Genomic DNA, 20,670 nt, shown 5'->3' with positions numbered 1-20,670 from the left:
TACGGATAGTTCTAAAAGTTTTAGTCTCTGTAAAGCATGACTTTACATTCCAGAATCTCTCTTTTCCTGTCTCATACTCTTTGGTCTCTTTACTGCCTTGCACTTTTCTCTACTGCTTCTGCTCCCCTACTCCTTTTCTTACCAACCCATTCTGTACTCTCTATTCTTCTGGTCTCTCTTTTTCAAGTTGCACAGTTTTCACTGTAATTATTATAGCTCTCTTTGTGTTCTTCACTTTTTACTCTATTTCTGGGCACCCAGAGTTAAATCCAAATTAGAATAGGATTTCAGAAGGAATACATATTTCAGCAGTATTACCCACTGTCTGTTTTACAAGGTATCTTTCATGCTATTAAATGTGTGCTACAGTCCAGTGTCACACCACAATAGCCCACTCCAAAAAAGACAATGAACAAACATATGTCAAAGAGGGAAACACAATTAAATCTCAAACAGAATGAGCTAAGGGGATATCAGCAAGCCAGGATCTTTTAAATCCTATCTGTGCCTGAGAAAGGTGTACAGTGGACAGCCTGGGCTACTCAATTATTCATCCCCAATAGTATTTCAAAGGCCAAGCTTGTTTTGTTTTTGTTTTCAAATGCAACTAAAATAATGCTGAATGTGACATGATAATGCAGAGAAAAAATATCACACTACATCATTGAGCATGGAATCCCAAAAAGAAACCCTGACATCAGCTGATACTTTGATATATTCCAACACTGGGGGAAGCATTATAATGCAAATACTTATCTACTGGGCAGGCTTCTGAATGGAGTTCTCATCCCAAACCAAAAATAGATGCTGCTAATGTCAAAATTGGAGCTGCATCAATGATCCAGTAGAGACCACAACACTTTATTGTCCAAGTGTTAAAGAAACACAGACAGGTCTTGTTCTATATTCAAACCAGCAGGATTCCTAGAACCCAAATGGTGAATCCAACATTATTCTTTCTGCAACAATTTAGAGGAATTACCACCTCACCAGCTAGGGAGCACATTTTCTATTATATAAAACCATAAATCATTGAAATGAACACAAGATGTTGTGGAATACAATGAGATACCAATAGTGCTGTCACTGTTTGATGCAATGTTTGTGCTCTACCATTCTAGCAAATATCACCTGGAGGTCTTTTCTACATAGAATTTATCACATGCGCATCATATAATGCGCATGTGATAAATTGGAACGCTCTCCCCCCTGACCTACGCCTCGAACCCAGTCTACCAGAGTTCAAAAAAAAGTTAAAAACCTGGCTCTTCAGGCAAGCGTTCCAATCTCCAGAATGTAACTAAGCGCCGCATCCTGATTGAACTTGGGAATATTCTGTGTTATAGTTAATAATATGCAATTTTAAGCAAAATTAAATTTCAATTTACCTTACATTTAATTTAAGTTCAACATGCCATTGGCCTAATTTTAATTAAATTACGAAAATATTTAAGGATTTATTGTTATTGTTCAATGTTCTTTGTATTATGAATGGATTATATGTTATTGTTCAATGTTCTTTGTAAAAAAAACCCTGATCTGACTTCCCAGACCAGGGCTATCTTTTCGTTCCATGTAAACCGGACTGATTTGTATTGTATACAGGAATTCCGGTATATAAAAATTAAAAATAAATAAATAAATAAATAATGTGAAGTTCTACAAGCAGAGAAATGCAGTAGATTGATAGTAAACTGGGCTGATGAAACAAACACTGAATCAGTGTTCATGGATACTAAACAAATGGAACATTCTCCACAGGGTCAGTGGCTCAGAATATTGCAAAATGAGGGTAGACCTCGTTGAACAAAGTAAAAAAAGCAAGCTTCTCTCTAAGATTAGAGCTGTGTTTATATGCGAATCATGGAGTTCACAAACATTGAGATGTAACTATAGAATATGCCAGTGTCACATAATAGAATCACGTATTTCTCTTGAACGTGAAGAAAAAGGAAGAACATAGGTAAGTGGTTGATCATCTGACTGAGAATTTGTTAAGAAAAGCCATTCCTGATGTGAGAACCAAGCCCGTAGGCAAACCTTCCAAATACTGGATTTAGGATATCCACAGCTCAATGACCGTTTCGACATAGAATTCCGATACTGTAGAACATATCCTCTGGAGTCTAAAAAATTGGCTTACAGGCAAGAGTCCTGGGATGAGAACTTTTGTAGTGAAGCAGGTTTATTGCAGTCAGTGGGCTTCTTGAAAAATGTAGTCTCGAAACCAGTTTGAGTTTTAATATTGGTGATATCTTAAAAAGAAATGCAAGTTCCATGACATGTCATATGAACTTTTTTTGTGATATTGTTACATCAGACAGGTGACACATTCTCTTTCTTTTTAATTAGACATCGCAATATCCTACATTATCCTATATATTTGGATATATATGGTAGAAAACTTACTTATGTGAATTCAGATGTCTTTCACTATACAGTTTATAAAATGACACAGTGTTTTGAATAATTTTTAATTAACTTCAGAAATATATTTCCATCATTTCACAGGTTTAGCAGCAGAAGAGAGACAGCTACAGTAGCCAGTTATAACCTAAAACAAAATCACATATTTCAGCAATTTCAGTGGTGTCAAGCATGCATGTGGTGCAGTATTTTCCAACTCTGTCCTGGAGGCAAACGTAACCAGTCTGGTTTTCAGGATATCTGTAATGAATGAGAAAGAGTTGCATACATGGGAGACTCAGCTGGAAAAACTGATTATTTATTTAAGAGTTTTTATATACCATCATTAAGGGGGTCATTTTCCAAGGAGTTACCGCAGGAGATAATTCTGCAAATCATGCAAACAGCCGTTAATGCGATTTGCAAATTTTTAATTTTGTATTCAGGGGGCGGAGTTGGGGCGGAGCATATGTTAAGTAGGAAAGAGTTATCGTGTGTGTGAGAGAGAGAGAGAGAGAGAGAGATTTGGGCAATGTTCTCTCTACCTAGCTTGAACAACAAGCTAGGTGGAGAGAACATTGTCCAAATATCATCTTGGAGTGAGTTTCCTCACTCCGAAGGCCATCAAATCTTCACAAGAGACCACTGTTCTGTTCGTACGTCTCATGTTGAATGTCAAAGTGGCTCCCAACCCCCTACAATCATACCTAATCCCCACCTCGAGTTACTAGGTGGGCCTCCCATAGGGATACAAATACCTGTCTAGGGAAGAGGCACTATAGCAAGGTTCTCTCTCTCTCTCTCTCTCTCTCTCTCTCTCTCTCTCTCTCTCTCTCTCTCTCTCTCTCTCTCTCTCTCTCTCTCTCTCTCTCTCTTGTCTGGAAACATTGTGAACTGTGATATATACTCGCAACTTGTGCCAAGAGCATGTTGCATAGCTGCTTTTGCAATTTGCGATACACATGCTTATTAGCATAAGGTAACACCCCTTTTTGGTATCACATGCGATATTGGAAAATGAGGCCCTAAGTTATTCACCATCACAACGGTTTACAATAGGGCACCTATACAAAAAAAATATGGGTCGTACATTACATAGGTGGTGCCATTAGTATTCAGTAACAAAAAAGGCATTTATTTGGGGGATTGAGTGTTTCATAGCAATGTGTCCTGAAGGTTGCCTACAGTTAAAAAGGTTGAACTAATTCAGTAAGTAATTCAGTTAGAAAAAACTGAGGTAGTGCATCATTTTCAGTTAAGAAGGACTAGTAAACAATGGTAAATATGCTGTTTTTCCACTTGCAACTTGATGGGATGCTAGTGTCTGGCATCGTTAACAGAAGCAAGAAGCAAATAGCTATAGCAGTTGGTAGCAGTGGCGTAGCCACGGGTGGGCCTGGGTGGGCAGCTGCCCACCCAATTTAGACCCAGGCCCACCCAACTGACACCAGAACTGCAAGGCTGTCGCGGGATCCCATCCCCGCGACAGTGAAGAGGAGAACCCATGCCTGGCGCGCCATCACGGCACACGTGGGGAAGCAGTCCTACAACCATATGGCCGACCGATCTTCCTGTTGGGGGGGGGGGGAGGAGAGCGGAAGCGCCGCACACAGTTTCCGCTTCCTCCCCCCAGAGCAGGAAGATCAGCTGGCCTCTCCTGCTATCTTCGGGCCGTATGGCCGACCGATCTTCCTGTTGGGGGGGGGGGGGAGGAGAGCGGAAGCGCTGCGCACAGCTTCCGCTCCCCCCCCCAGCAGGAAGATCGGTCGGCCATACGGCCCGAAGATAGCAGGAGAGGCCAGCTGATCTTCCTGCTCTGGGGGGAGGAAGCGGAAACTGTGCGCGGTGCTTCTGCTCTCCTCCCCCCCCACCCCCCCCCAACAGGAAGATTGGTCGGCCATACGGCCCGAAGATAGCAGGAGGCCAGTGGCAGCAGGAGAGGCCAGCTGATCTTCCTGCTTTGGGGGGAGGAAGCGGAAACTGTGCACAGGCTTGAATGTGTATGTGAGGATGAGAATGGGAGCCTTGTGTGTGTGTGGGTGAAAATCGGACCCTGGGTGTGTATGGGAGTGAGAATGGAGTCTTGAATGTGTGTGGGTGAGGTTGGAAGCTTGAATATGTGGGTGAGGTTGGAAGCTTGAATGTGTGTATATATGGGTGAGAATGGGAGCCTGGGTTTGTGTGTGTGGGTGAGAATGGAAGCTTGAATATGTGGGTGAGAATGGAAGCTTGAATATGTGGGTGAGGATGGAAGCTTGAATGTGTATATATATGGGTGAGAATGGGAGCCTGGGTTTGTGTGTGTGGGTGAGAATGGAAGCTTGAATATGTGGGTAAGAATGGGTGCTTGAAAGTGTGTATGTGTGGGTGAGAATGGGACCTTAAATGTGTGTATTTGTGGGGGAGAATGGGTTTGTGTGTGTGGATGAGAATGGGTGCCTGGATGTGCGTCTGTGTGTGCATAAGAATATAAGCCTGGGGAGGGGTGAGAAAGTGAGAGCTTGTATGTGTGTCTGCAGAGAATGTGAGCTGGGGGGGGAGAGCATATGAGAGTGAGAGCCTGAGTGTGTGAGGGAGTCTGTGAGAGAAAGCATTTATGTATATATGTGTGTGTGTGTGGAAGGGAAGAAGACAGTAGTAGAAAAGACACTGAAGAGGAATTAGGAAATGAGCGACAAGGGAAAAAATGGGAAAGAGAGACCAGGACCAACTGATTAGAAAAATACAAAGATCAGACAACAAAGGTAAAAAAAAAAAATATATATATATATAGAGAGAGAGAGAGAGAGAGAGAGAGATGTTAGCAAAAAACGCCGAAGCGCCATGTTTGAATTGTTCGACAACTGTAACTATTACCCTTGATGAAGGACTGGGAGATGGTGAAAGCAGTCCGAAACACGGCTCCGTGTCGGGTCAGCACTGTGAACATTGTCATGGTTTTTGACTGAAAAAGCGCTACAATTCAGATAAGTCTAACCATTTAAATGATGGACTATACACATGGAATAATGCCAGTCAGAGTTTGAAACAGTCATTGACTTTATTCATTTTAATTTGCAAAAGAAAACTTTCTCAAAAAAATATCTTTAACATCATGACCTATGATTATGCATAAGGCCGAGTTGAATAGGCGAAAGCCCTAACGAGGAAGCCTATTATGAAGGTCATTGCCTAAATATTTTTGGTGGTGCAGCGTCGCAAAAGATTGACATCGTGTGAAAAGCTCTGGGTTACTGTATGTATATAGCAATTTAAATATGTCATCTTTGGGAATGTGCATTCTTATATTTTTGTATTTTGCTCTTTCTTAAGTATTCCACTGTTCAGACATTTTAGTTTCTCAGGCTTTCTATTTTGGCTTTATCTACATGTTTCTGTTTCTAATTTATAGTCTCTTATTTCTATATTAGGTAAGGGTCGGTCTCAGTTTTGCCTGTTTGTGACAGAAATGAGTATTTCTAGCATATAGTTTCTCTGTAGTAGTAGTCCAGCCTGTTCTGTTATTCCCGTAGGTGATGTATTAATGTTCTAGGGCCTGGTGTAGTGTTTGCATTGCTGCTTTTTCATAAGGTTGCTGTTTGAATCCTGAGAGTCAGTGATGTGATTGTTTGGCAAGGTTCCAGATGCCTCTTTCTTTGCAAGAGTTTGTTACTTCACAAAATAGCAGTGGAGGGTTATTTTTTGCTGAGATTACACCAGAATTTGAATTTTTTTTTTCATGTTACTTGTAATGTGAATTGCCCTAGCTTTGCGCTGCACCTGTTCTGATGATTAATTATATTTTATTGTATTTATGAAGATTTATGGGTTTCTGCAAAGATGGTTCATGAAAGAATACATTAATTTTTGTTTTATTATATGATTGGATTTGATTGTTTTCTATACTTGAAATAATTGAAGTAAATTATTTTAAAGTTTCATACATGACACATAATGGCTGTTGCAAACTACTTAGAAAGCCATTCTAGGGTGCAGTATATGGCATTATTTATCAGTAAGAAAACAACTAGTAGACCTGCATGCCTTGTGCTCACCTATGTTAACCTTGTGCCCACCCAAAAAATCAATTCTGGCTACGCCACTGGTTGGTAGCCCAGTATGCTTCAATTTGGTATGCAAAAAAGTGCATTGGTGAGGCTGTTGATTCCAGCATGTCTGCATTAAGATAATATTCCAAAGAATACTAGTTAACATATTTTTTAAATTTGTTGGGGAAGGGGGGAGATGATACCAAAATCGCTAACAGGGTAGGCACTCTGGAAGGTGTGGAAAACATGAGGAGGGATCTAGTAAAGCTTGATGAATGGTTTAGAGACTGGTAGCTAAGATTTCATGCTAAAAAATGCAGGGCCATGGAGTGGGGTGGCAAAACCCCAAAAGAAGCAGTACAGTATAGAGGGTGACGTTCTGTGCACAAAATAAGAATGGAATCTGGATGGGATCATATCTGATAGCCAAACCAGTAGATAAGGCAGTGTCAAAAGCTAAAAGGATGCTTGGGTGCAAAGAAAGAGGAATAGCCAGTAGGAAAAAGGAGATAATATTGCCTCTGTTTAAGTCTATGGAAAGACCTCTTTTGGAATGCTGTGTATAATTTTCTGAAGACCATATCTTGAAAAGATCATAAAGCAAATAGATTTGGTCCTGAGGGCAGTTGTTAAAATGTCAACGGTCTTCATTATAAAGCATATGAGGACAGACTTAAAGATCTAAATATGTATTCCCTGGAGGGTAGGAGGGAAAGGAGAAATATGACAAAGACATTTAATTACCTCCAAGGAATAAATGCATAGAAAGTGAGCCTCTTTCAATGTAAAGGGCCTTCTAGAATGAGAGGATCATGGGATGAGAGTGAAAGGAAGTAGACTCCAGAATACCCTAATAACACATTTCTTTAAAGATAAGGTGGTGGATGCATGATATAGACTTCCTATGGAGATGGTAGAGACAAGGAAAATATCGGAATTCAAGAAAACATGGAACAAGCACAGGGGATCTCTTAGGGGAAAGAAAGGGGCTATAAAGCTGAGTAGGAGTTGGGGATAGGCAGACTGGATGGTCTATATCTGCCATCATGTTCTATGTTTCTAAGTTTCTGTGAGCCTAACAGCAACATTTTAAATTCCCTGAGTGGTGGGAAAGGGGGGGTTACTCGCGCGGCGGGCCTTGTGTGTGCTGCGTGCATTTTAGGAGAGGACTGGCCACGCATGCAACTCCTGTTATGCACACGAGCCAGGCCTCTATCAAGGAGTGGCCCTGGGGGGGGCGGGTGGTCTGGGGTAGGGATGTGAATCGTTTTAGGACGATTAAAATTATCGTCCGATAATTTTAATATCGTCTTAAACCGTTATGGAACACAATACAATAGAGATTCTAACGATTTATCGTTATAAATCGTTAGAATCGTGAGCCGGCACACTAAAACCCCCTAAAACCCACCCCCGACCCTTTAAATTAAATCCCCCACCCTCCCGAACCCCCCCCAAATGAGTTAAATAACCTGCGGGTCCAGCGGCGGTCCGGAACGGCAGCGGTCCGGAACGGGCTCCTGCTCCTCAATCTTGTTGTCTTCAGCAGGCGCCATTTTCCAAAATGGCGGCGAAAAATGGCGGCGGCCATAGACGAACAAGATTGGACGGCAGGAGGTCCTTCCGGACCCCCGCTGGACTTTTGGCAAGTCTCGTGGGGGTCAGGAGGCCCCCCACAAGCTGGCCAAAAGTTCCTGGAGGTCCAGCGGGGGTCAGGGAGCGATTTCCCGCCGCGAATCGTTTTCGTACGGAAAATGGCGCTGGCAGGAGATCGACTGCAGGAGGTCGTTCAGCGAGGGTTCCGGCGCCTCGGTGAACGACCTCCTGCAGTCGATCTCCTGCCGGCGCCATTTTCCGTACGAAAACGATTCGCGGCGGGAAATCGCTCCCTGACCCCCGCTGGACCTCCAGGAACTTTTGGCCAGCTTGTGGGGGGCCTCCTGACCCCCACGAGACTTGCCAAAAGTCCAGCGGGGGTCCGGAAGGACCTCCTGCCGTCCAATCGTGTTCGTCTATGGCCGCCGCCATTTTTCGCCGCCATTTTGGAAAATGGCGCCGGCTGAAGACAACAAGATTGAGGAGCAGGAGCCCATTCCGGACCGCTGCCGTTCCGGACCGCCGCTGGACCTGCAGGTTATTTAAGTCATTTGGGGGGGGTTCGGGAGGGTGGGGGATTTAATTTAAAGGGTCGGGGGTGGGTTTTAGGGGGTTTTAATGTGCCGGTTTTGCGATTTTTCGATTTTTCACGATTTTTCACGATTTTTCACGATATTTTACCCCCCCAAACGGCAACAATACGATTCCCTCCCCCTCCCAGCCGAAATCGATCGTTAAGACGATTGAGGACACGATTCACATCCCTAGTCTGGGGTGGGGAGGGGCAAAGCTGGAGGCCGCCAGTACAGTGCCCATTTGCTGCTGTGCTGGGGGATCACACCAGCGTATGCAACTTACACCAGCTCAGGAGCTGGCATAAGTTCAAAAACAAGAAAACAATTAAAAGGTAGGGTCATCATAAGGGTCGGGGAAGAGAGGGAAAGAAGGAGGGAGGGTAAGTAGGGGGGTAGGAAAGTTCCCTCCCAGTCTGCTCCTTAATTGGTGCAGACTGGGAGGGAACAGGGGGAGGCCCGATCTCGTTGCTGCTCGTAATCTGATCAAATCTACCCCTTCTGCGCGTGCCGCCCCGGATTTTATAGCATGCGCGCGTCGGCGTGCGCATGTTATAAAATAGTGCTTCCATGTGCATGTGCCGGGTAGCGCGCGCACTTGGAGGCGCGCGTGTATTTTTTAAAAATCCACCCTCGAGAATCTAAAAATGTAAGGTTTAGGAAGAGGCTTGGACAAACTAATGGAATAGCTAAACATAGGCATCTGGGTCTATCTCTGGCCCCAAATGTGCAAACATTTGTGGTCAGTTCCTGAGATGATGTGATCAGATATTAAAGGAATTACTCAAAGGCAATGAGACTGACTCGAGCATGGCATCCTTGCTTCATAAAGTTACCCTGTTGGAAGTATTTAAACTAAAAACTTTCATTATATTGTATAATAATATTAATAAAGCTGCTGCCTGCTTTTTACATTACTTAGCTTCTATCTCATATTTATTTATGTAGTATGTTGGTGAATAGGGAATATGGTGTGGTATGTGGAAGAGCACACAGTAAGCACACAAAACATTCCCGTACATTCCTGTGTTTAGGTTTTTGTATTACATAGTGCCCTTTCCAATAGTAATTTCAATTTAGATTAAATCTTGAACAGTATTTCTAAAATTACAGTATTAAATACTGTATGTATTTTACAAAATGCGGAGTAATTATATTAGAAGCTTATTATAGGCTTACATCTGTGGAATTCTTTAAATTTCTGAGCTCTGGATTAAATATACCTTATAAAACTGTGAACATTTTTCACACTTCAGCTATCCTTGTGTTAATTTATTTACAGCAATTATTCAAAGCTTCTTTGTCACAGGATGAGTTTTGGAATGAATTAAAAATGTTGTGATGGCTTTGACTGAGGAAGATCTGGAATTCTGCCTTCAATTGTTGTGTGAGGATTAAGGTTTTACATAATAAAGCACATAGTGCTCCCTGCAAACAAAAATAAATGTTAAATTACCATAACAGATTTGTGATATCTTTATAAACAAAAAATGCAGCATACTATCCTCTAATCCAATGTGATATTAGGCATAGTGGCAAAGCATACTGCTTAGTCTTTATTGGTCACATAGCAGCATATAAAAGTAATTAAATTACTGCAAATTGAGCCGCAGTCACTTCATATCTTCCACATTTATAACATGGGCAGCCATGACCAACTTGGACCTTCGCCATCTCATTTAACAGGAAGCAATGCACCACAGAGTCAATAAATACCAATGAACATATAACTGAGCAGAATAATTAAAGGCTACAGTTTTAGCAGACTAAGGATAAGGAGCAGTTAGCTCACCATAGGTGTGGAGGATGAAGCAAATGAATTGAAGACAGTAAATTATTATTTTTTTATTTAGATTTATATTCCACTTTTCACACTTTTTTCAGCGCTTCAAAGTGGATTACATTCAGGTACTGTAGATATTGATGTCACTATAGCCAAGAGTTTGCTAAGTAGCTTTATTCCAAGAGAGACAGGTGAGGGCAATTAGGCTATGCTTTAAGGAGAAAGATACGTTCCTTAGAAAGACTAGAAAGAGACAACAGATATCAGAAAGCCAGGAGGCCATAGGTTCTTACATATTAGTAACCCAAATCAAATGGTGTTTCCATAGCACCCCAAGAGTAGAAGAAGATTAACACTACAAAACTATCCTGCCCTGAAAGTGAAATTAAGACTACTCAATATCGATTGCATGAATTGCAATGTAATCTTCTTGGCTGAGCAAATAATATTCAATAATTCCCAGAGTTGCTAGACCTTCTCAAAAGGCAGAGAGAAAAACATAGCAAATAAGTCTAATTTAATACCTAAAAAGGTTAGATGTACAGAATAGTTTTCTATCTGGATATGTCCAATCAGTATATCAAAATGTTTAGCCATCATAAACAATTCATATAAAAATTCATTGCATATCCCAGAGAGCTGAGCACCTACAAAGAGAAAATCATCTAAATAATAGAAGTGGGAAGAGGGAAAACTTTTTTTTTTCATTTTTTGTTTCATGTTCGGGGCTCCTTTTCCCCATGAATTTCATTTTGTGCAATTTTTATTTTGTTTCTTTAGTTTAAAAAAAAAGAAATAAACATTGAATAATAACCCCCAAAATGGTCAAAAACAAAACAAAAGAAACAGGGTTTCCCAGGGCCTCCACCCATCCCTCCCATATGGAAAAATGCTGGGGCTAGGATCTTCCCTGGTGTCCACTTACCCAGTCAGGTTGGGGGGGGGGGGGGGTCTACAGACGAGACCTAGGCCAGCAGGTCCCGTCACTTAGGCCCAGGCTGAAGCTTCAGCCTGGCATAGGCCAAGGCAGCAGTAGGTTGCTGTGACTTCGGCCTAGGCCCTATGCATAGCACAGACTTTTGGGCTGGGCTCAATTCCTGAGCTTTGGCATAGGCCAGGGCCCAGACCTAGGCCCAGGCCAGATGCCATGGTCTGGCCTGGGGGCCAGGTCTCAAATCCTGGGCCTGAGGCTAGACCAGGGCTTATACCCAGCTCTAATGCCACGGCTCAGCCTGGAGCCCAGGCCCAGAAGCCAGGGCCTTGGCATAAACCCAGGTCCAAGGTTGGGTCCTGATGCCTGAGCCTTGGCCTAGGCTAGAGCCTGGACCTAGGCCTGATGCCATGACCCAGGTCCCGTATTTGATCTGGGTCCTGGCTGAGGCTCCAGCTTCAGGACCTAACCTCATGGCTGAGTCATGGTGTCAGACCTATTTCCAAGCCGAGGCCTCAGCATTGGGCCAGAATGCATCATTGGATTTAGTAAATATGTTGGGGGGCATCGGTAAATTTCCTGGGCTTGGGCCTTTGCTTGGGTCTTGGCCTAAGCCGAAATCCTGGTATCCCACTTGTGCATAGGCTGAAGCCCCTTTATCAGGTCATGGCCTATGTATTGGCGAAGTCCAGTCTTTGAACCTAGACCGAAGCATCGGAGTCATGCTTGGGCACAGGGCAAGACCCCTGCTTTGTGTCTCGGCCTATTCCTTAGGCGAGGCCCCGTGTTTGGATCTAGCCTGACCAGCGACTTTTCTAAATAGATTTACAAAACAAAAAAGGCTTGGAATTTAATTCATTTCATTTTGAAAATGATCTGAAACGAAATAGGAAATTATGACTCATTTCCTATTTCATTTCTCCTGAATACCCATCCCTACCAAATAATTTTTGGTATTGTTCAGTTGAAATTACTGAGGTGCCACCCAATAAATAATTGTGCTAAACATTTCAAAGTATGTCCGTGGTATGAAACATCTCATTGACACATATTTATCAAAGTAATATTTCCTCAAAAACAACAAACTGATCAATGTAAAACTATTAGGATGTACATGGAGATTCCCCAAATCAGACGCAATATCAGCTGTTGCCATAAGGGCATTCCAACCAGATCATCAAACTAGCATTACCACTGCACCAAATTATGCATAATGCACTGAACATGTTAGTTGACACTGAATCCTTAACTTAACGTCCTTCTGGATATGATAAATTTAAGATCAATCAGTATTTATCCATTTCCTTTTTTGGGACCATGGCTAAAGTCAATAACCTCATCAAATCGAAGGGACATTCTGAAACTATCCTGCTCTCTTATATAACCACCACTCTGACTCCAACTTGCCATTTATCACATCTCAAAGTTGCATATTTGATGATGAATTAGTCTTTCTATTACTATTTAGTGGACCAGCAAAGGAATACAAAACTCCTCAGAGAAACCTTTGAACAAAGTTAATGCCTCCGCCTACTTAGGATAAGCATCCAACCATGGTTGCATCTCTGTCACCCTAACCATTGAGAGAATACAGAAAAATACATTGCTCTCACCTAGGGATCCATAGCCTGTCCCATATTACCTCACTCAAGACATTTACCAGCGAGATGACCGGCAGCACAGCAGAAACAGATACTTAAATTTTCAGAGGATAACTTGCAAAAAAATGCACATGAGCCCATATATGTATATATGCAAGTATTTTATAATCTGTGTGCATACACATGCGCAGATTATGAACTATGTAGAGATGTGATTTGGCCGAACCTTTTGGATCGGCCTTCGTTATCGACCCACTGCGTGAAATTTCATTTTCCCACTGTTCGGGCCAATTTTATTTCGGCTGCCCCCGAAACGAAACCCAACACCCCCACCAACCCTTCAAATTTAATTAATTACATAGGGAGGGGGGGGTTGTAAAAAAAACCAAAAAAACCCCAAACCCACCCCAATCCTTCAAATTTAATTAATTGCAAACTCCCCCACTCTCCCAACCCCCCCAAAACTTACTGAAATTCCCTGGTGGTCCAGCGGGGTCCCAGGAGCGATCTCCCACTCTCAGGCCGTCGGCTGCCAGTAATCAAAATGGTGCCGATGGCCCTTTGTCCTTACCATGTGACAGGAACTATTGGTGCCATTGGTTGGCCCCTGTCACATGGTAGGAGCAATGGATGGCCTGCGCCATTTTTAAGCAAAGCTAGTGCCCTGGTGGTGAGAAATGAAGAACTGGTGGTGAGAAATGAAGAACTGCTGTACCCCATCTCAGGGAAGCACAGAAACTGTCAGAACATGAGGCAGGCCTGGAAGTGCCTCCAATCAAACTTAACAGAGGTGCATCCTGCTTTCGTGGGATAAATACATTATGGGTACTAAGAAAGTGGGTCATGTTATGGGGTGGAGATGGGGTGGGGGTGTTAGTGGTGTGGGGGCAATTGGGAGAAGGGATGCTAGTAGTGGGTGTAGGGGCAATTAGGGGTAGAAGTATTAGGCTTGGGTCTGAAGGGTCATGTGCTGGGGTAATTGTGGGGTGGAGATGTTAAGAGTAAGTTAGTAGGGCAATTAAGGGGCAATGGGGGGCAGCTTTTGGGATGATGTAAGATTATGGGGGGTCAATGTGGCAAAAGGCAATAGGCATATATGGAAGCTGTTACAGGTTTATATGAAAATGGTATGATCAATGTACATGTGTTGCTAAATTATTATACAGATAGAATTGAAAGAAAAAGAACATTTTCAGGGACATGTTACATATTTTATTGCTGGTCCCTATGACAGAACAAAAGTCCCTGGTGGTCCAGCGGGGGTCCTGGAGCGATCTCCTACACTCGGGCCGTCGTCTGCCAGTATTCAAAATGGTGCCGATAGCATTTGCCCTTACTATGTCACAGGGGCTACTGGTGACATTGGTCGGCTTACAGCATTAAACATTTAGAAACTTCCACCTATAACAAACATTTAAACAATTTTTTAAACAATTTTACATTGTATAGCATATCCTTGTTTAAAAAAAAAACATGTTTTTAAAGATTTCCCAAAAAATGTTAAATCCTTCATTTTTCTCAAATCAATATTAGTTTAATTCCACATCTTTGGTCCTCTTGTAGAAAAGGCTTTATTTTGTGTTTTCTGATAGTTATAATCCTTAAAATTTGGTTCACTTAAGAAATTTTGCTCCATGAAGCATAAAATGTGGATGATACTATAAGGTTGGACTAACTTTAATAATGAATAATCTTCAATATGCAATGTTCTAAACAACGATATCAACATTTTATTTTTTTTATTTTTATTTGTTTACATATTTTATTTCTCAGAATTTTTCAAAATACAATCAAGAATACCTTGATACATGTATGGCTATCCAAACATAAATAAAACATATACATTTACACTGAAGAAATATTTCAAAACCATATTTTTCTAAGTCCTCAATTAGGGGGGAATTCAAACAAGAAACATTTTAAAGGCATATCATTCACAGTAAATTCATTAGGAAATAACAGACAATCACACTAGGGTTGCCTACTTCCATCTTTTAGAACTATTTTAGTTATATTACTGAGGAGTTGTCCCAAATTTAATTTATGTTTATCTATAATAAACTTTATCAGGTGTGATGGCTGAAAAATACAATACTTTGCATTCTGGTATGTAATATAACATTTGCATGGGAATTTTAATTTAAACAATGCACCCATTTGAAGCATTCTGATATTTAACTGACAACATTTCTCTTTAATGTTTCTGAAAAACAATTTCTGGACCCACTCTTTATCCAAATTCAATAAAAAGGAAATAATCATAGTGGCTGGTTGGGCCACTTCTAAATTTGTAGATTCCAGAATTTCAGTAACATTTAATGGTGTTATAGACTAAAATACTTGTTCCTTCTCAGATATAATGTAATAATGTAATAAATTTGAGTAAGAGGAGGAAGTGCTTGCTGGGGAATTTTAAGACATTCTAAGGCAAATTTGTTCCACATTTCTTTTGCCAATAAAGCTGGTAGCTTTGGGAAGTTCACCAGCCTTAAGTTTTTACTTCGTAATTGATTTCCTAAGTTTTCCATTTTTCTGGACAAATATTGATTTTCTTTTATTATTAACTCATTTTGATTATTTAACTTTTTCAATTCTCTACTACTATTCTCAATCGCCTGATCTCTCCTTTTATCATCAAGAATTACCTTATTGACTTTAGATTCCAATCTTTCTATATTTTTTACTATAGGTTTCAATTCCAAAGAGACATTTTTATTTAAAACTTCTAGAGTTTCTCAAATTACCTCTAAAAAAAATACAGACAGACTTACAGTTGGAAATATTTCAGCTTCATCACAACCTGTAATATTTTCTTGTGACAACAACAGACCCTCTATAATCTTCCCCTCTGGAAAATTGACCATACTGGTCGCTCCTGCAGATTGAACCAAAGTTGTTCCCAGTCCACCACCCTGTTCGCCACTCTTTTCAAAAGGCGACGGAGTGTCCTTAAAAGGTTCAGATATTATCATTGCAGGTTCTCAGGGGGGGTTCTCTAATCCGGGGACAGTGAGATTTCCCAATCACGAAGGGCTACCATGCCTTCCTGCAACCCTTCAAGTGACACTTCACCCAGCTTTATGACTTTCCTTCTGATGTGGGTGTCCATGGGGCCCAACACCGGACTCGCTGTTGTACTTTCCATTATTTGCCTCTCTCTCACCCTAAGTTTGCGGGCTGAGTGAGGCATAACTTTAAAAAGCAAATATCAGAAGAAAAACAAAAGTACTTAGCTTGAGTGACTCATCTCTCCTCGAGTTTCCCCCGGTGGAGACGAGAAGATTGAAGGAACTTCTTTGATGTGATGAAACCAAGATATTAAACCAAAGCCACATGCCCCTTTGGAGCACGAGGCTTCAGCGATGCGCCGGTGGCAGCTACATGTCATAGGGAGGCGGTTTTTGAACCTCCTCCGTCATTGCACACTGGTGATGTCACTCGGGGGGTGTCCTCGGCCCACTTTGTCGGCGTTCCCAGATCTCTCCAGCCTCAACAGGCCTCCTGTCTCCTCCACAGACACCCTCTCAGGATGCTCACACTTCTCTCTTTCCTGGTCTTCTGAGGAAAGGGCTTTGGGAGGCGGTTTTTGAGCCTCCTCTGACATCGCACGCTGGTGATGTCACTCGGGGTGTGTGACCTCGGCCCACCTCGTCGGCATTCCCGGATCTCTCCAGCCCCGACAGACCTCCTGTCTCCTCCACAGACACCCTCTCAGGATGCTCACCCTTCTCTCTTTCCCGGACTCCTATGATATCAACATTTTAAAATGCATTCTATCATTCTCCGGCAGCCAATATAAGTTATGCAAAATTGGGGTTATATGCTCATGGGGTGGGTTTCAATAATCACTCCTGCTGCCCTATTCATAACTAATTGCAGCACCCTTAATAATTTCTATGGTAACCCCACATACAAAGCATTGCAATAGTCTATTTTACTAATTACTAAAGACTGGACCACTGCCCTAAAATCTGATGTAGATAATAAAGGCTTCAAATGTCAAACCAAATGTAGCCTAGAAAATTCAGTTTTAGCCACCTTCTGTATTTAAGGCTTCATAGTTAATTTTGAATCCGAAATCATCGCTAAGTTACAGGCCTCTTCCACTATTGGAGTGGTTACTCCTCCAATACATATATAGGGGCAGATTTTCAGAGCCCTGCTCGCCTAAATCCGCCCAAAACCGGGCGGATTTAGGCGAGCAGGGCCCTGCGCGCCGGTGAGCCTATTTTACATAGGCTCACCGGCAGAGCCCCGGGACTCGCGTAAGTCCCGGGGTTCTCCGAGGGGGGCATGTCGGGGGCGGGCCCGGTCGTCGCGGCGTTTCGGGGGCGTGTCGGCAGCATTTTGGGGGCGGGTACGGGGGCGTGGCTACGGCCCGGGGCGGTCCGGGGGCGTGGCCGCGCCCTCCGTACCCGCCCCCAGGTCGCGGCCCGGCATGCAGGAGGCCCACTCGCGCGCGGGGATTTACTTCTCCCTCCGGTAGGCGTAAATCCCCGGAGAAAGGTAAGGGGGGGGGTGTAGACAGGGCCGGGCGGGTGGGTTAGATAGAGGAAGGGAGGGGAAGGTGAGGGGAGGGCGTTAGAGGATTCCCTCCAAGGCTGCTCCGATTTCGGAGCGGCCTTGGAGGGAACGGGGGTAGGCTGCGCGGCTCGGCGCGCGCCGGCTATACAAAATCGATAGCCTTGCGCGCGCCGATCCAGGTTTTTAGCAGATACGCGCGGCTCCGCGCGTATCTACTAAAATCCAGCGTACTTTTGTTTGCGCCTGGAGCGCAAACAAAAGTAGGCCTATTCGCGGAGTCTGAAAATCCGCCCCTAACTGTCTTATATCCTCACTTTCATTTCTACTTACTTTTAAACCAGTTTTTTTAACATTCAGTGCTAACCTCTGATTACATAGGCACATTCGTACCTCTTCCAAACATTCTTTAAATTTCTTCTCAGAGAACAATTCATCCAAACTGTATGATAAATAAAATAGCAAATCATCCACATATATAAAATACTGAACACTCAGCTTCTGAAAAAGTTTCCAAATCATGCTCAAGTAAATATGAAAAAGAAAGGAAGGCAAGAATTATCCTGGTGACACCCCTGATTTTATTACTCTTCGTGATGAAACCCTATCTCCAGTCTTTACACTCTGAGTTTTATTAGTCAAGAAGGAGGTAAAGCGTCTTAATACCACAGCAGAGATCTTTATCCCCTGCAATTGTTCAAATAATAGCTCACGATTTACTGAGTCTTACCTTGCTTTTGGATCCCATTTCTCCATACAAAAAATCAAGTATTGACACCAACAAAGTTTCAGACCCACCATTTTTTCAAAACCCAAGTTGGCAATTATCTAAACCTTATTGTCCTCTAAGTATTAACTTAATTGTAAGGCTATCCATTTTTCCAAAATCTTCCCAATAGCAAATACGTTTAAAATTGGACAGAGGTTAGATATCTCTAACCAACATAGAAACATAGAAACATAGAAATGACGGCAGAAGAAGACCAAATGGCCCATCAAGTCTGCCCAGCAAGCTACGCACCTTATCCATTTTTTTTCCCTTTTTCTCTCTCCCACCTGTTACTATTGGCTTCCAGTACCCTCCAGCCCTAATTCCCCTCCACCCAATTTAGAGAGCAGCTTTGAATCTGCATCCAAGTGACATCCAGCTCAATTGGGGGTAGCAACCGCTGTACAAGCAGGCCACCCCCTTGCCCCATACTCTTACCCACCCCTGTGGGAATGAGTAACACAGTCCACTCATTCCCACCTATCTCTGCTATACTTTTCTTAACATCCTGAACTTCAGCACATGGCAAACTTTGTTGGATTAATAAAATCTTCGGTTTGAAACAATCTACTAAAATATTACAATCCACGTTCTCCATATGATTACACTTTAGTCTCCCAACCATTGACTTAACCATCATAAACATTTCCCGTGGTTGATAAACTAATCTTTTCATAACTAAACAGAGTGGACACGCCGGAAGGAGTGGAGAGAATGAGACGGGATCTAAGGAAACTGGAAGAGTGGTCGAAGATATGGCAGCTCAGATTCAATGCCAAGAAGTGCAAAGTCATGCATATGGGGAGTGGAAATCCGAATGAACTGTATTCAATGGGGGGGGGGGAGAAAGCTGATGTGCACGGAGCAGGAGAGGGACCTTGGGTTGATAGTGTCTAACGATATGAAGTCTGCGAAACAATGCGACAAGGCGATAGCAAGAGCCAGAAGAATGCTGGGCTGCATAGAGAGAGGAATATCGAGTAAGAAAAGGGAAGTGATTATTCCCTTGTACAGGTCCTTGGTGAGGCCTCACCTGGAGTACTGTGTTCAGTTCTGGAGACCGTATCTACAAAAAGAAAAAGACAAGATGGAAGCGGTACAGAGAAGGGCAACCAGGAAGGTGGAGGATCTTCATCGCATGACGTACGAGGAGAGATTGAAGAATCTAAATATGTACACCCTGGAGGAAAGGAGGAGCAGAGGTGATATGATACAGACTTTCAGATACTTGAAAGGTTTTAATGATCCAAAGACAACGACAAACCTGTTCCGTAGGAAAAAAATCAGCAGAACCAGGGGTCACAATTTGAAGCTCCAGGGAGGAAGATTCAGAACCAATGTCAGGAAGTATTTCTTCACGGAGAGGGTGGTGGACGCCTGGAATGCCCTTCCGGAGGATGTGGTGAAGACCAGAACTGTGAAGGACTTCAAAGGGGCGTAGGATAAACACTGTGGATCCATAAAGTCAAGAGGCCGCCAATGAAGAGTGGGTGACTCGCCAGAATGACAGCTACTGCCTGGAGACAATACCCTTATTCAATAAACATACACATGCTTACTGTGACTCCAACATCGCTCTAAGCTTCAACAGCAAGAGGAAATGTGGAAAAATGGATTTACACTCACAAAGAGGGGAGTAGCTGGCTTGTTTCGGCGGTTACTACCCCAAACCAAATAAGCCTGATACTTCATCTTCAATGCATATACAGCATAGTTCTCTGCTTCAACGACAGGGGAGAAAAAAAAAGGGTTCGCACTCACAAAGCGGGGAGTAGCTGGCTTGTTACGGCGGTTACTACTCCAACCAAATGTGTCTGATACTTCACTTTCGATGCATATCCAGCATGGCTCTCTGCTTCAATGGCATGGGAGAAGACTGATACATCACGCATTTCCAGCATAGCTCCCTGCTTCAACAGCAGGGGAGAAGAAAAACAACCAATAAGGACTGTATAACATAGTCTGGGTAAAACAAATAAGCATGGGTGTAGCTTGCTTATTGCGGCGGTTACTACCCCTACTACCCCTAACTAATCAAGCTAGATATTTCAATGGTGGGGGAGGAAGGTAAATAGAACCAAGAGCTAAGAGAAACAGATAAGTATGAGAGAAAAAATGTGTGAAGCTTGCTGGGCAGACTGGATGGGCCGTTTGGTCTTCTTCTGCCATCATTTCTATGTTTCTATGTTTCTATGTTTCTATATAAACCTATTCCTTACAAAAGTAACCTCCTTCTTATAGTCAAACAAATTCATCCTATGTAATCTCTTATTCTTATCAAAGACGTATTTTCTACACTTTCTCTCTAATCTATGTATGTCCCTTTTCATTATACTCAACTCTTGAAAATACCATGGAAATTAGTTAACTCTCTAGTTTGTCTCAACCATGACCCATTTGATTTTTTTATATATATGTAAATAGTTTTCTCAAAGTTTTTACATTTTTAAATTTTTATATAGA

The sequence above is a fragment of the Rhinatrema bivittatum genome, chromosome 9, assembly GCF_901001135.1.
Source record: "Rhinatrema bivittatum chromosome 9, aRhiBiv1.1, whole genome shotgun sequence".
In the NCBI taxonomy this organism is placed as follows: Eukaryota; Metazoa; Chordata; class Amphibia; order Gymnophiona; family Rhinatrematidae; genus Rhinatrema; species Rhinatrema bivittatum.
The sequence above is the reverse complement of the archived record's forward strand: the minus strand, read 5'-3'. Positions refer to the sequence as shown.